The sequence below is a fragment of the Mustela putorius genome, unplaced genomic scaffold, assembly GCF_011764305.1.
Source record: "Mustela putorius furo isolate JIRA1106 unplaced genomic scaffold, ASM1176430v1.1 tig00003834_pilon_pilon_pilon, whole genome shotgun sequence".
Classification (NCBI taxonomy): Eukaryota; Metazoa; Chordata; class Mammalia; order Carnivora; family Mustelidae; genus Mustela; species Mustela putorius.
In genome coordinates this window covers 106,971,590-106,984,440 of record NW_025421987.1, presented here as the reverse complement: position 1 = coordinate 106,984,440, position 12,851 = coordinate 106,971,590, and positions in this window count along the sequence as shown.

Below are 12,851 nucleotides of genomic sequence, written 5' to 3'. Positions count from 1 at the left end.
AGGGAGGTTAATTAGCTTGATACAGAGCAGAAGCGATGAAGCCAGGTAACCACTGGCTGCTATTTTTCATTCTCAAAACCCTTCTGTTTCCACCAGGATCCAGGCTCCCTATAGAGGGACAGGACAGACCCTGGGAGCCCGAGGAAGGGGCTCCATTCCAGTCTCTTCTTCATTTCCCCCAACACACCTACCAGTCAGGGGCCTTCCTTGATGTCTACCTCTATTGCTCCTGGTATTCTTCATCTGGGTGGAGTGATTTCCTCTGCCCTTCTGACCCTCACTACCTCCCAGTCCCCTGAGCTGGTCCATCCATGTTGATACACAGCTTTTCAGATGCACTCTCCCCACCTGCCCTCACCCCCTGTCCCCACCTGCCTTTCTCCTCTATGACCACAGTTCAGGGTGCCATTCCTGAGCCCTGACCACACTGGGCCTCCCGCCGTCTGCATGGGGGGCGGGTATTCAGGCCTGCCCACTGGGAGAATCAAAGGCTGAGTCCTACCTCCCCCCACTCCGTCACCTCGCCCCAGTAGGGTCCTCTTTCCCTCACCATGGAGTTTACAAGTCACAGATCTGCTGGAGAGACCCAGGACAAGAAAACTTTGATAAGTTCAAAGAGCTCTTTACTAGCCAGGGACATTGTTAATTTTTAATAAATCCCTCCCTGACAATGTGTGTATGTGTGTGTGATTTACTTGTTAGCCAAATAATTGCATTACAAATAATGATTGGCTCCGAGACAAAGGAGAAACTAAGTCACTTATGCCAGGCTAAGGGATATTTGGTCTTCCAAGGACCACCTCACAAAGAGAAGCTAAGGCCATAATGCCACTGTCCCAACTGGATACACTTGGTAGAAATTTTAGAAATGAAAAGGAAGAGAGAAGAAGAGGTCGCCAGATGGCCTTACCCTGTGGACAACATTCTTCTTGGAGATAGTTGGTGGAGGTATGAGAGTAGGCGGAGACATGCTGCACTCGGGTTGCAAAATCAGGGGAAAGTTCATAAGGTAAAGTCCCATCTTTCAGGGACATTTGGGGGAGCACCTGACAAAACGCTTGACAAACACTTTTGAGATGGTTGCAGAAAGAGGCTACTCAAGGCGGTTAGGGTCAAGGAAGTACATCTTGGAGAGGGTAAGCCTGCTGGAGACCTAAACGCGCCTCCGTGGGTACTCATCTCTGTGTCCCAGAGCAACAGGAGTGGGGAGTCCCAAAACCTGGGTAGGAAATTTACACACGTTTCCTCTTCTTCTTCCTTGTCTTCGCCTTCCTCTTTCTCTCCTTCTCCTCCTTCTTCTCCTTCCTTTCTCCTCTTCTCTGTCAGCAGGTTGGAGGGCAGGGCCTCCCAGGCAGGGCAGAGCCAGGGGCCTTGGTGAAGCCTGCCTGAGCTGGTTGCCACACTGGCTGTGCAAGTGATTGGGTGAAAGGGTCACCCCAGCTTGGAAGTGCCAGAGGCAGGTGTGCGCAGCTAGGCACTGGGTTAGCAAGCTGGCTAGTATGTACATCTTCACTCACAAGAGGGGAAGAGGGGCTCACCTAGTGAGCCGGTGCTTTCTTCCTCCCAGCCTTGGCCCTCTCCACCTGTCTTGTCCCCTTCTCTCTTGTACCTCTCTCTCTGCAGGTAACAATTCTTCCCAGCTGACAGTGTGGCTGGCTAGGCCTGGAATCTTGCCCATGAAAGATGCAGAGGTGACCCAGTTCTCAGAGTAAGCCGGTCTTTATGCCTTTGCTCTGGAGAGTTCAGCTCCTAGGGGTGTGGTTGCATCATAGGTGTGTACAGGGCTTAGCAAGGGATCCTCCTTAGCCTAGACCTGGGCTCAGGCTTGGGTCTGTGTCTGTGATACAGCCTCAGTTTGGCATTGCATCCTGCTATATCAAACAGAACAGGAAGTAAGGTTTTGAGCTGAGCTCTAACGACCATGGAGCTGGGAAGAGAATGGTCCCCTTATTTCCTAAATGGTTGATCGGTGGAGGAGGGGCTCCAGGGCCCAGGTGGCAACATCAAAGGAAGACTCTGGTAGTTGTGAATTCTCTCTTTCAGCCTCCTCTAGACACCTCCTTTGGCAGATTATAAACAGGAAGCCCACCAGAATCTGGAGCAGGTAGCAAATTCACAGGAAGAACCTAGACATTGGGGTGGGAGCTCCAGTGCTCCAGTTCCAAGAGCCAAGCTAGAGACTTCTTCTCTTTGTTCTTCTGCATTCCCCCTTCTCTATGCCTTCCCCCATCCAGGTTTTCCCCCCCAATCCTCTCCTACCATCTACTACCTCTCCTACTTCTCCTTTCCCGTCCATTCCAGGAGTCAGGTCCAGAATTTCCATCAGGCTTGGGTGGCCTCTCAGAGTCTGTGTGTTTGGGTGATTAATTCCTCCAGACTCAGAGAATCAGTGAAATTAAGCCCCACAATGGTTGAGGTTAGAGAGTGCTGTCCTAAAAAATGGGGGAGGCCTGACTTTCCACATGTCACTTGAGCCCCCAGTCGTCCTCTGTGACCCTTGACTTCTGATGTTCCTGCAGGCCCAAGGCTGGGAGGATTCCTGAAGGAGGTATGGTCCCACACTGGGGAGGGAGCTATGAACACTGCTCTCATTTCCTCCCCTTGCTCTGGGGGCTATAACAGCCCAGAACCTCCACAGTCCTTCGTCCTGTGAATAAGCAGATGAACTGCAGGAGTCACGCTGGGGTTGGGGATCTAAGAACTGACACACTCAAGGCATTAAAGATGGGGAGATCATACCTGAAACACTGATGTGACCCCAGATACCTGCCTTTTCTGCAAAGCTACCTTGTACTGAGTGGGTACTAGTTTGGTTGGAAAAACCCTCTCTGTTCAATAACATGATGCGGGGCATGTAACCGACACCCTCCCCCGCCATCCCACTGGCTTGCAGGGTCCTTGTAGAAAACAGCCCAGGGCTGGTTTCTGTGGCCCTTGGGGCAGGGCCAGTGTGATGAAAGGGTGCCCCCTAGCGAACCTCCTCTCCAGATGCTTCAGTCAGCTCCTCCAAGGGTTCCCAAGGTGAGTTGGGTACCTGAGAAGGATCGAGAGTGGGTGTTGTTTGGAACAGGGTTTCATGCAGGGGACAGGGGTCTCCCGGGCCCCTCCAAGAATGGACGAATAGCCCAGCTGTGTTTCTGAGCTTTCCTCTGATGTCAGCCTCTCCTGGGCTTTTGCATGGGCCTTAAAGAGAGAGATATCATCTGTTTTCACACAAACAGCCTTAAATCATTGGCAATGGGAAAATATCTTGCATTTACTCACCTCTTCTCCTTTCCATGCATTTCTTTTTTGTATCTTATGTATTCGTTCTACAATTTCCAGAGCACCTGCTCTGAACCAGGCCTTATGAATGGAAGGAGATTTCTCTCCTTGCAGGTGCACAGGTCACAGGGTACAGGGGAGAAGGACGGTAGTACACTAGAAAGTGGAGAGTTCCATCTGGAAAGAAGGTACTAGGTACACAGGGAAGGTGTCATGGTAAGCTTCCTGAAGGAGGTGCTTTTGAGCTGAAGGCCAAGATGGTCTGTGAGGTATCTTTCCCAGGCTGGCATATGGGCAACTTGCACTAGAAGCACAGACTCCCTGGTTCACTAAAATAGGAGCAGGAAATGTTGAGCTTCTGAGCTCCAGCCACCCATATGTTCTTCTCCAGGAGTATCCCTAGGAAGGAGGGATTACAAAGGGACACTTTGTGCTATATATATGCCGAACATCAAATAGTATACTTTAAATAGGTGTAGTTTAGTATTGCAATTATACCTCAATTTAAAAAAGTTTAAATGTCAAAGAGCACTATACCATAAGAAGTAGTGCCCTGGGGCACCTGGGTGGCTCAGTGGGGGTAGAGCCTTTGCCTTCAGCTCAGGTCACTATCCGAGGGTCCTGGAATAGAGCCCCGCATCAGGCTCCCTGCTCAGCAGGGAGCCCGCTTCCCTTCCTCTCTCTCTGCCTGCCTCTCTGCCTACTTGTGATCTGTCAAATAAATAAAATCTTAAAAAAAAAAAAAAGAAAGAAATAGTGCCCTGTTCCACTCTTTCTTCATCAAGTCCCATTCCCAAGACAAACATTTTCAAGTCTTAGGTGTTCTGTCATTTAAACCTAAATTTAAAGAGATAGACTTCTTTATTTCATGGTATTTCTGTTATAGGTATTAACTATTATTTCCTACTAACCACACACACACACACACACACACACACACACACACACTTACACATATGCACACTTCTCTTCCTCTATTCTTTTTTTTAAAAAAGTGTTGTTTGTTTGTTTGTTTTTTAAGATTTAATTTTAAAGTAATCTCTACACCCAACAGGGGGCTCAAACTCACAACCCCAGGACCAAGAGTCTCACACTTCCCTGAGCCAGCCAGGTGTCCCTCTTCCTCCATTCTCTTGATGTGGCCGCATGCCATTTTTCGGGGGGTAAATTACTATTCAGTGTTTATATGATTGTGACTATTTAAATAGTATTGCTAGCTGAATTACATGCTGTGCCATGTTTCTTAAACACCTTTTGTTTTTATTGGCATTAAATATCTGCCTCATTCTTCATTTTCTTGGTGTGCTATATATTTAGCTTTAACCTGTGCCCAAATGGATGGACAGAATCCTAAAATTCCATTCCATGCCTGTGGTAGGCCTACTGGTGCTCTATCTGGTCCAGTTTGGTCTGATGGCCTCCCTTCTGGGGAGCTGGGAGGGGTTGCTGTCTGGTCTCACCAAACGGCATTCACCTTGAGACCTTCCTTTATCTCCATCACAGGCCCTTCTCCCACTTCTCTGTTCACTTGTTTCCCAGATTCCTTGTCTTTGTCTTCTGGTAGCTTCCTAAGAACAGATCTGTGGGAGGCACAAAATCTTTTGTGTGTTAAAACCTCCTCATTCAGGGTGCCTGGGTGGCTCAGTCATTAAGCATCTGCCTTCAGTTCAGGTCATGATCCCAGAGTCCCAGGATAGAGCCCCGAATCGGGCTCCCTGCTTAGCAGGGAGCCTGATTCTCCCTCTCCCACTCCCCCTGCTTGTGTTCCCTCTCTCACTGACTCTCTCTGTCAAATAAATAAAATAAAAATCTTAAACAAAACAAAACAAAAACACTTCATGCTACCCTCATACAGTATTGTTACTTGGCTGGGTATAAAACTCTAGGTTAGAAATCATTTCCCTCTGTATTGGAAAGGACTGCTTCATTGTCTTCTTGCTTCCATTGTTACTGTTGAGAGTAATGATGTGATTCTAATTGCTGATCCCTGGATTTAAACTGTTTTCTCTTGCTCTGGAAACTTTCAGGATTTTCTCTGCATGTCTGATGTTCTGAAATTTCGCAGTGTTGTGCCTTGATATGTTTCTGCCCTTTGTTCTGGGCCCTTTGTGGGCCCTGTAGTCTGGCACCTTGTGTCGCTACTTGCTGAGTAGTTTCCCACATAATTTTGTTGTTACTGTTCTCCAATGTAACTGTTCTCTTTTTTGGAACTCCAGTTATTTGGATGTTAGAACTCCCAAAACAATTCTCTAAATTTTAAGTGAATTTTTCCCCCTGTTATCTTTTATTTTTCTGGGAAATTTCAACCATTCTATATTTTTGTTATCATTTTTAATTTTTAAGAGCTGTTTTTAATCCAGTGTTCCCTTTTATAATATCATCTTGTTTCATGAATTAATTATCTTCTCATATCTCTCCGGGAGTAGTAATTATAATGAAAATTGTTTTCTTATTCCAATCTTCACATTATCTCCGTTTCCTTGGAGTTCATTTTTTCTGTTTGTTTGTTTTGGTCTCTGTGTCTTGTAGCTAAGGCTTCCCTCAAACGACTTTGATAGTTGGCTGTCTGGTCCTGTTTAAGAAGGAGGCATTGGGGCGCCTGGGTGGCTCAGTGGGTTAAGTCTCTGCTTTCAGCTCAGGTCATGATCTCAGGGTCCTGGGATTGAGCCCCGCATCAGGCTTCCTGCTCAGCAGGGAGCCTGCTTCCCCCACCCCCCTCTGCCTGCCTCCCCACCTACTTGTGATCTCTGTCTGTCAAATAAATAAATAAAATCTTAAAAAAAAAAAAAAAAAGAAGAAGGAGGTGTTTAACAGCTGATGGAATCCCTGTGTAGACACAGAGCTGGTTTCTTAGAGGGTCTCACAAAAAAAGGATGGGATGAGGTGCTGGCTTTGATGATAGGGATGCCCAAATAGCAGAATGTGTAGGTCATTTCTCTTGGGCTGGTCAGCTTCCCAGGAATGGACCCTCCTAATCTCTGCCTGGAAGCTGAAAGCCTGGAAGCCAGCATTTTGAGAGCAGAACAGGGAAGGGAAGTAGAAGCGGGCTGAAGGAGTGAGCTATGCCAGACCCCCTCCCCGCCTCGCCAGCATATCACCTGCAGTTTCTCCAGGTTGGCAGCAGAGGTGGAGGGAGGAGAGTGTACAGAATAAGGTGCTGATCTTCTCTCTCTCTCTCTTTTTTTTTTTAAGATTTTATTTATTTATTTGACGGACAGAGATCACAAGTGGGCACAGAGGTAGGCAGACAGAGAGGTAGAAGCAGGCTCCCCGCTGAGCAGAGAGCCCAATGCGAGGCTCAATCCCAGGACCCTGTGATCATGACCTGAGCCGAAGGCAGAGGCTTTAACCCACTGAGCCACCCAGGCGCACCAAGGTGCCGATCTTCTCATGTGGCAAGAGAGGGGACCTCCTCTTCATAAAGCTTTCAACCAGCCCGCCTGGTTTCAGCCTCACCCTTGCCACTGTCTTGGAGGTGTCTGGTGGCCCCATTTGCTAAGATTGTCTGAGGCTCTGGGGAGCTTGCTTCTTTCTCTCCCCAAATCCTCAGCTGTGGGGAGAAAGCTAAACCCTCATCCGTCTGCATTCTATTTTCCAGAATTTCGTTGACGTCCCTCTCCTGCTCTCTCCTTTCCTGACTTCTTTTGCTAAGGGATCAGGCTTCTTCCTTTCCTCTCCTTCCTGCCCAGTAGGCAGGTTTGGAACAGAGCCAAGGTGAAGGTGCACCTCTCTCCTCCCCATTTGGTTGGATTCAGGCTCCTCTTGATTTTTCTCACTGAGGTGGCTCATTCCAGACCTTGTCAGGACTGGTGTGGGCACTTGGGGCAGGAAGCTGGCAAACGCAGGACTGTTCAACCGGTTCTACGACTAACTTCTGGGCTTGCTTTCCCTGCTGTGAGCTCGGTTCCCAAACAGTTGCCAAGGCTAAGACTGGGGTCGGAGTGCTTCTGTGACGGTGGTCCTTTGGATGGTATTCTGCTGCACTGGTACCACGGGGCTGCCACCAAGACCTTGCAAAGAAAACTTGAGGCTTTTTCAGATGGAGGGGATTTAGAGGTCCAGGGCCTGAGCCACGCTTCTAGGAGGCTTGTGCTACTCCCTTTCGATGCCACCTCACCTTCTCCAAGCCTGGCATCCAAGGCAAGGACAAGGCTCGCTTCCACTCTTGCCCCTTTCTTCTTGGTGCATTCACAGGAAAGGGTGGCCAGAAGAACACTCCCTCTCCCAGGCCCACCTTGACTGACTGTCAAGGGCAGGGCACTGGCCTTTTAGCCCCACGGAGAAGTTCTGTTGTTTGCCTGGGCAGGGCACTGGAGTCACTGGGAAGGCATCCTAGTGTCTGGCTTACTTTGTGCAGAGACTCTTGTGGTGTGCCAGGTGGGTGCTGACCCTGTGAGGTGCTCCCGGAAACCTGTGGTCAGATGGGCTAGAGAGATTCCATAAACAGTGTTCTTCTCTTAGAGATTTAGAATAGCCTCGATCTATACAAAGACTCTAAAAATCCCTGTAGGAAAGCAAACATATATTTTGTTTAAGGCACCCACATAGGCAAGGACAGGCTGAAAGAAACCAGACTGAACTTAGGAGGTATCAGGCTGGGCAAATCAGAGAACAGAGGGGCGCCTGGGTGGCTCAGTGGGTTAAGCTGCTGCCTTCGGCTCAGGTCATGATCTCAGGGTCCTGGGATCGAGTCCCACATCAGGCTCTCTGCTCAGCAGGGGGCCTGCTTCCCTTCCTCTCTCTCTGTGATCTCTTCCCTTCCTCTCTCCTACTGTGATCTCTCTCTGTCAAATAAATAAATAAAATCTTTAAAAAAAAAAAATCAGAGAACAGAGTCTATCCTGGTGGAAAAAAAGAGAGCTCCAGGACTGGAGACAAGGACAATGCAGCCCACGTTTAGGTTAATCTGTGCCTAAACTCGGTTGGAAGCCCAGTGGGTCTTGCTGCCTGGCTTGCTTCTTCATATTCTTTCGGCAAACCAGTCTCTAACCCCAGCCCAGATCCCAAATGGCTAATGGTGGAGGAGATTGGAAAACCGGCGCTGGGACAAAGGGGTGACCCTGGAGAGGCACAAGGAGACTTTCCTCTGAGGTCAGAAAGAATATAGGTACATTGGCCGCAGGAAGGAGAAGGCAGGAAGATAGAGAGACAGAGATCTCTCATAACTGCTCCCTAGGAGAGCTAATGCCTGCTATATCTTCCAGACCCCTCCTTTTGGGTCAGGGTCCTGTAAAAGTGCTGCCACGAAAGCCGTCTCCTCTCAGTGAGGTACAACTGGCCAAGGGAGGAAGTTCCAGTGTAGTAGTAGGGATGGAAGAGTGAGACGGAAGGGTGCAATATGGCAGAGCTGAGGGCAGAGCCCCTAGTCTCTGCAACTGGGAAGCCCTTAATACTGAGACCTGGCCAATTGTCCCTTGCAGCTCTGCTGCCACTACCCTCAGGGACCCTCAAACGCCCTGTCAATGCCACAGTCAGGAGACAGGGGACAGGCTTAGCCCAGGCCTTCCAAGGTAGGAGGGAGAGGCAAGTCTTCTGGAGCTCCTTTCCCTTTCCTTTCCTTCCATGATGTCTTCAGCCCTGCTTTTCCTGCCTGTCACCATGGTGGGCGATTGCTGGAGATGGAGGGGTGGGCCTGTGAGGTGAAGCCTCCCTTTGTGGCTTGGGCAGAAAGACAAGTCTATCTCTCTTCTTCTGTAAAACAAGTCTCATAACAGAACCTACCTCAGACAGGTAGGATTATTTGGGAGCATGAAATGGAATATTCTTTCGAGTGGTATCCAGGATGTGCACAGAATAATACCCTCTCCACAGAGCAGTTCTTTAAATTCTCACCTCACGGCAGTTAGCAGTGGGACCTCCCATGTGTCACATTCCCCCTTGCTAAGACTCAAGGACTGTTCTGCAGCAAACAACAGCCTCGGCCAAAGCCAGCCATGAGCACAAGTTATATCCCTCCCAAATCTTTCCTCTTGCTTGGGCATAAGCTGAGTGAAACATACTACCTTTTCATTTGGCCCCTCCTTACCCACTTCAGGTTTTTTACCAAATATCATCTTCTAGGATGACCTTCCCTGATCATACTGAATGATCATTATTTATATTGCAATTTACCCCATTCCCTGTTCTCTTCCTTCCACTTTTTCCTCCATCAACGTTTTGACTTTTTACATGCAATTAGTCTCACGTATGTATTTGCTTATTGTTTGTCTCCCTCACTAGAATGTGAACTGTGCGAGGCTGGGGAGCTTTGTATTTTGTTCATTCCTGTATCCCTGGTGGCTAGCACAACGCTTGGCACAGAGTAAGTGCTCTGGGGCTACTGTTGAATGAATGGAATAAACTCATGGACGTTTCTTCTTGCCATGGCAAGATCTGTATTGTTTTATAACTGTTGGCTGCCTACAAGAAATAGCACCCCCCCACTCATTTAATTTTCTTATGAAAACCCTATAGCAACATCCCTTTGGCTGTAAGATGGGCACTTAGAGGAATTTGTGTGACTGGTCTCAATCCATTAAACTCCCTTTAGGTCTAATTGGTCTAAGCGGCCTCTGCTCTTAGAGTGAGGTCACACTGCGCTCCTCAGAAGCTTTACATGGTACACAACCCAGTGAGTTTAATGGGTTTAAGGTCAGTCTTGATGTCAAGTGAGTTTTGCAGCTGTAACGTCCTAAACCTTGTGTATCAGGGATTATGCTTGGGTGTGAGTATTAGACACCAACACACAAAGAGTGGCTTGAACAAATTAGGGATTTATTTTATTTTTATTGACATACAGTTGAAATACAGTGTTATATGGGTTCAGCTGTACAAGATTCACAGTGATTTGACAATTCTATCCAGTGCCCTATGCTCACCATGGTAAGGGGAGTCACCATATATTATTATACTATCTTTGATTATATTCCCTATGCCTTGTTTTTCATCCTCTTGCCTTATTTATTTTATAACTGTGGGTTTGTACCTCTTAATTTCTTTTATATATTTCAGCCATCCTTCTAATTCCTTCCCCTCTGGCAATGACCAATTTATCCTGTTTTATGATTCTGTTTCTGTTTTTTGTTTGTTTGTTTAGATTCCACATATAAGTAAAATCATATGGTATTTGTCTTTCTCTATCTGACTTATTTCACCTAGCATAAAACCCTCCAGTTCCATCCATGTCACTGCAAATGGCAAGATTTCATTCTTTTTTATTGCTGGGTGATATGCCATTGTATATGTGTATGTGTGTGTATCACATCTTCTTTATCCATTCATCTATGGATGGACACTTGGGTTGCTTCCATAACTTGGCTATTGTAAAAGAAAATGCCACAGGACACCTGGGTGGTTCAGTTGGTTAAGCATCTGTCTTCAGCTCAGGTCATGATCCCAGGGTCCTGAGATCGAGCCCTGCATGGGGCTCCTTGCTCAGTGGGGAGTCAGCTTCTCCCCCTGTCCCCCTGCCCCCTACCCCTGCTCATACATGCATTGACACACACACACTCTTTTACTCTCAAATAAATAAATTTCAAAAATCTTCAAAAAAATGCTTCCGTAAACACAAGGGTGCATATATCTTTTTGAATTAGTGTTTCTGTTTTCTTTGGGTAAATACCCAGTAGTGGAATTCCTGGATCACATGGTACTTTTAATTTTTGAGGAAACTCCATACTGTTTTCCACAGTGGTTGGGCCAATTTACATTCCCACCAAAAAAGAGTGCCTGAGGGTTTCCTTCTCTCCTGGCAGAAAAATAAGCACATAGATCAATTGAACATAGAGGCCCTAGAAATAAGCCCATGTGTATATGGTTAATTCATCTATGACAAAGGAGGCAAGAATACACAATAATGAAAAGACCGTTTCTTCAACAAATGGTTGGAAAAACTAGACAGCCACATAGAAACGAATGAAACTGGAGCACTTTCTTATACCATACACAAAAATAAACTCAGAATAGATTAAATCCTTAAATACAAGACCTGAAACCATAAAATTCCTAGAAGAAAACATAGGTTGTAATCTCTTGGACATTGGCATTAGCAACATTTTTCTAGGTATGTCTCCTTAGGCAAGGGAAACAAGAGCAAAAATAAACTATTGGGACTACACCCAAATAAGGAGGTTTGCACAGCAAAGGAAACCATCGACAAAATGAAGAGTCAACCTACTGAGTGGGAGAAGTTAGGGATTTACTTTTCTCTCACAAAGCATGAACTCTGGAGGTAGGTCTCCGATGGCTATTATAGTAGCTCTCAGCATTTTTGGTATCCCAGGCTCCTTTTATCCTTCTGCTCCTTCATCCTTTGCCCACAGTTTCTAGAGTGAGCCGCATGGTGGCAAGATGACCACTGCAGCTCCAGCTATCAAGTTAGCCTCCCAAATATTTAGAGAGTTAAGGCTAAGAGGAGTCAGGAAAAGAGGGTACATGTCCCCCGAGTCAGTCTTCCTTGGAAAAAAAATCTGGGCTAACCATTTTTGATTTTAACTGGAGCATTTAGCCCATTTACGTTTATTGAAATTACTAACATATTTGGGTTTATATCTGCCATGTCACTGTCTTTTTATTTGTTTCACTTGTTTTATGTTCCCTTTATCCTCCTTTCTTGCTTTATAAGTACTTTTTATTATCCTGTTCCATTTGGCTCATTAGTTATGTAATATTTTATTAATGTTTTCAGGGCTCACCTTAGAGATTACAATACACTCTATGACTTATTAAAGTTTAATATAAGTTTCTAGTTTTGCCACTTCTGGACAATGCAAAGATTTCAGAACATGTTAACCTCATGACTGCCCTCACATCCTTGTGTCATGAATTTTGATTCCACGTATATATTTTTTACAGATTTTATTTATTTATTTGAAGCAGGGAGAGGGGGCAGACAGAATCTCAAGCAGACTCTGCGCTGAGCACCAAGCCCAACCCCAGTCTCGATTTCACAACCCTGAGATCATGACCTGAGCTGAAACCCAGAGTCAGGAGACTGAGCCACCTGGGCGCCCCATCATTCCATATATTTTAAACCTCACAAGACATTATTAAGATTTTCTTATATATCGTCAATATTCATTTGGTTTTACCCATGTATTCACCCTTGTCATTACTCTCCATTCCTTTCTTCATCTCCACGGTCCCATGTGGGATCATTTTCCTCTCGCTCTGTAAGTGTTCCTTGAAAGAGGGCTTGCCGGTAGCACCGCCCCCCATTTTTATTGGTTGGGAATATCTTTATTTCATCCTTCCTCTGTGTCTGGAAGGCCGCCAAGGGAAGGCCACTGTAGAGCCAGGCTGCCCTTCTGGATACCATGGGCCAGGTGGAAAGCTCACACCCTGTTTCTTGGGCATGAGAGGCATCAAGTAAAGCCAGTGTTTGACAGAAGTCAGAGGCAATCATTCAATTTGGACTGGGGCCAGGGGATCAGATCTGGCTCTGGTCAGATTTGGGAAGGAGAGCTGCTCTTGGCAGCCCCTGGGACAAATCAGCATTGTCCATCGGGCAGCCCTGGCATCAGGGCCTCAGTGTCCAGCCTCCCTGTGAGCAGGTGGTGTGGGGAGGAGAATTGCTGTGTCTACCCAAACCTTCACTTTCCCACACATCA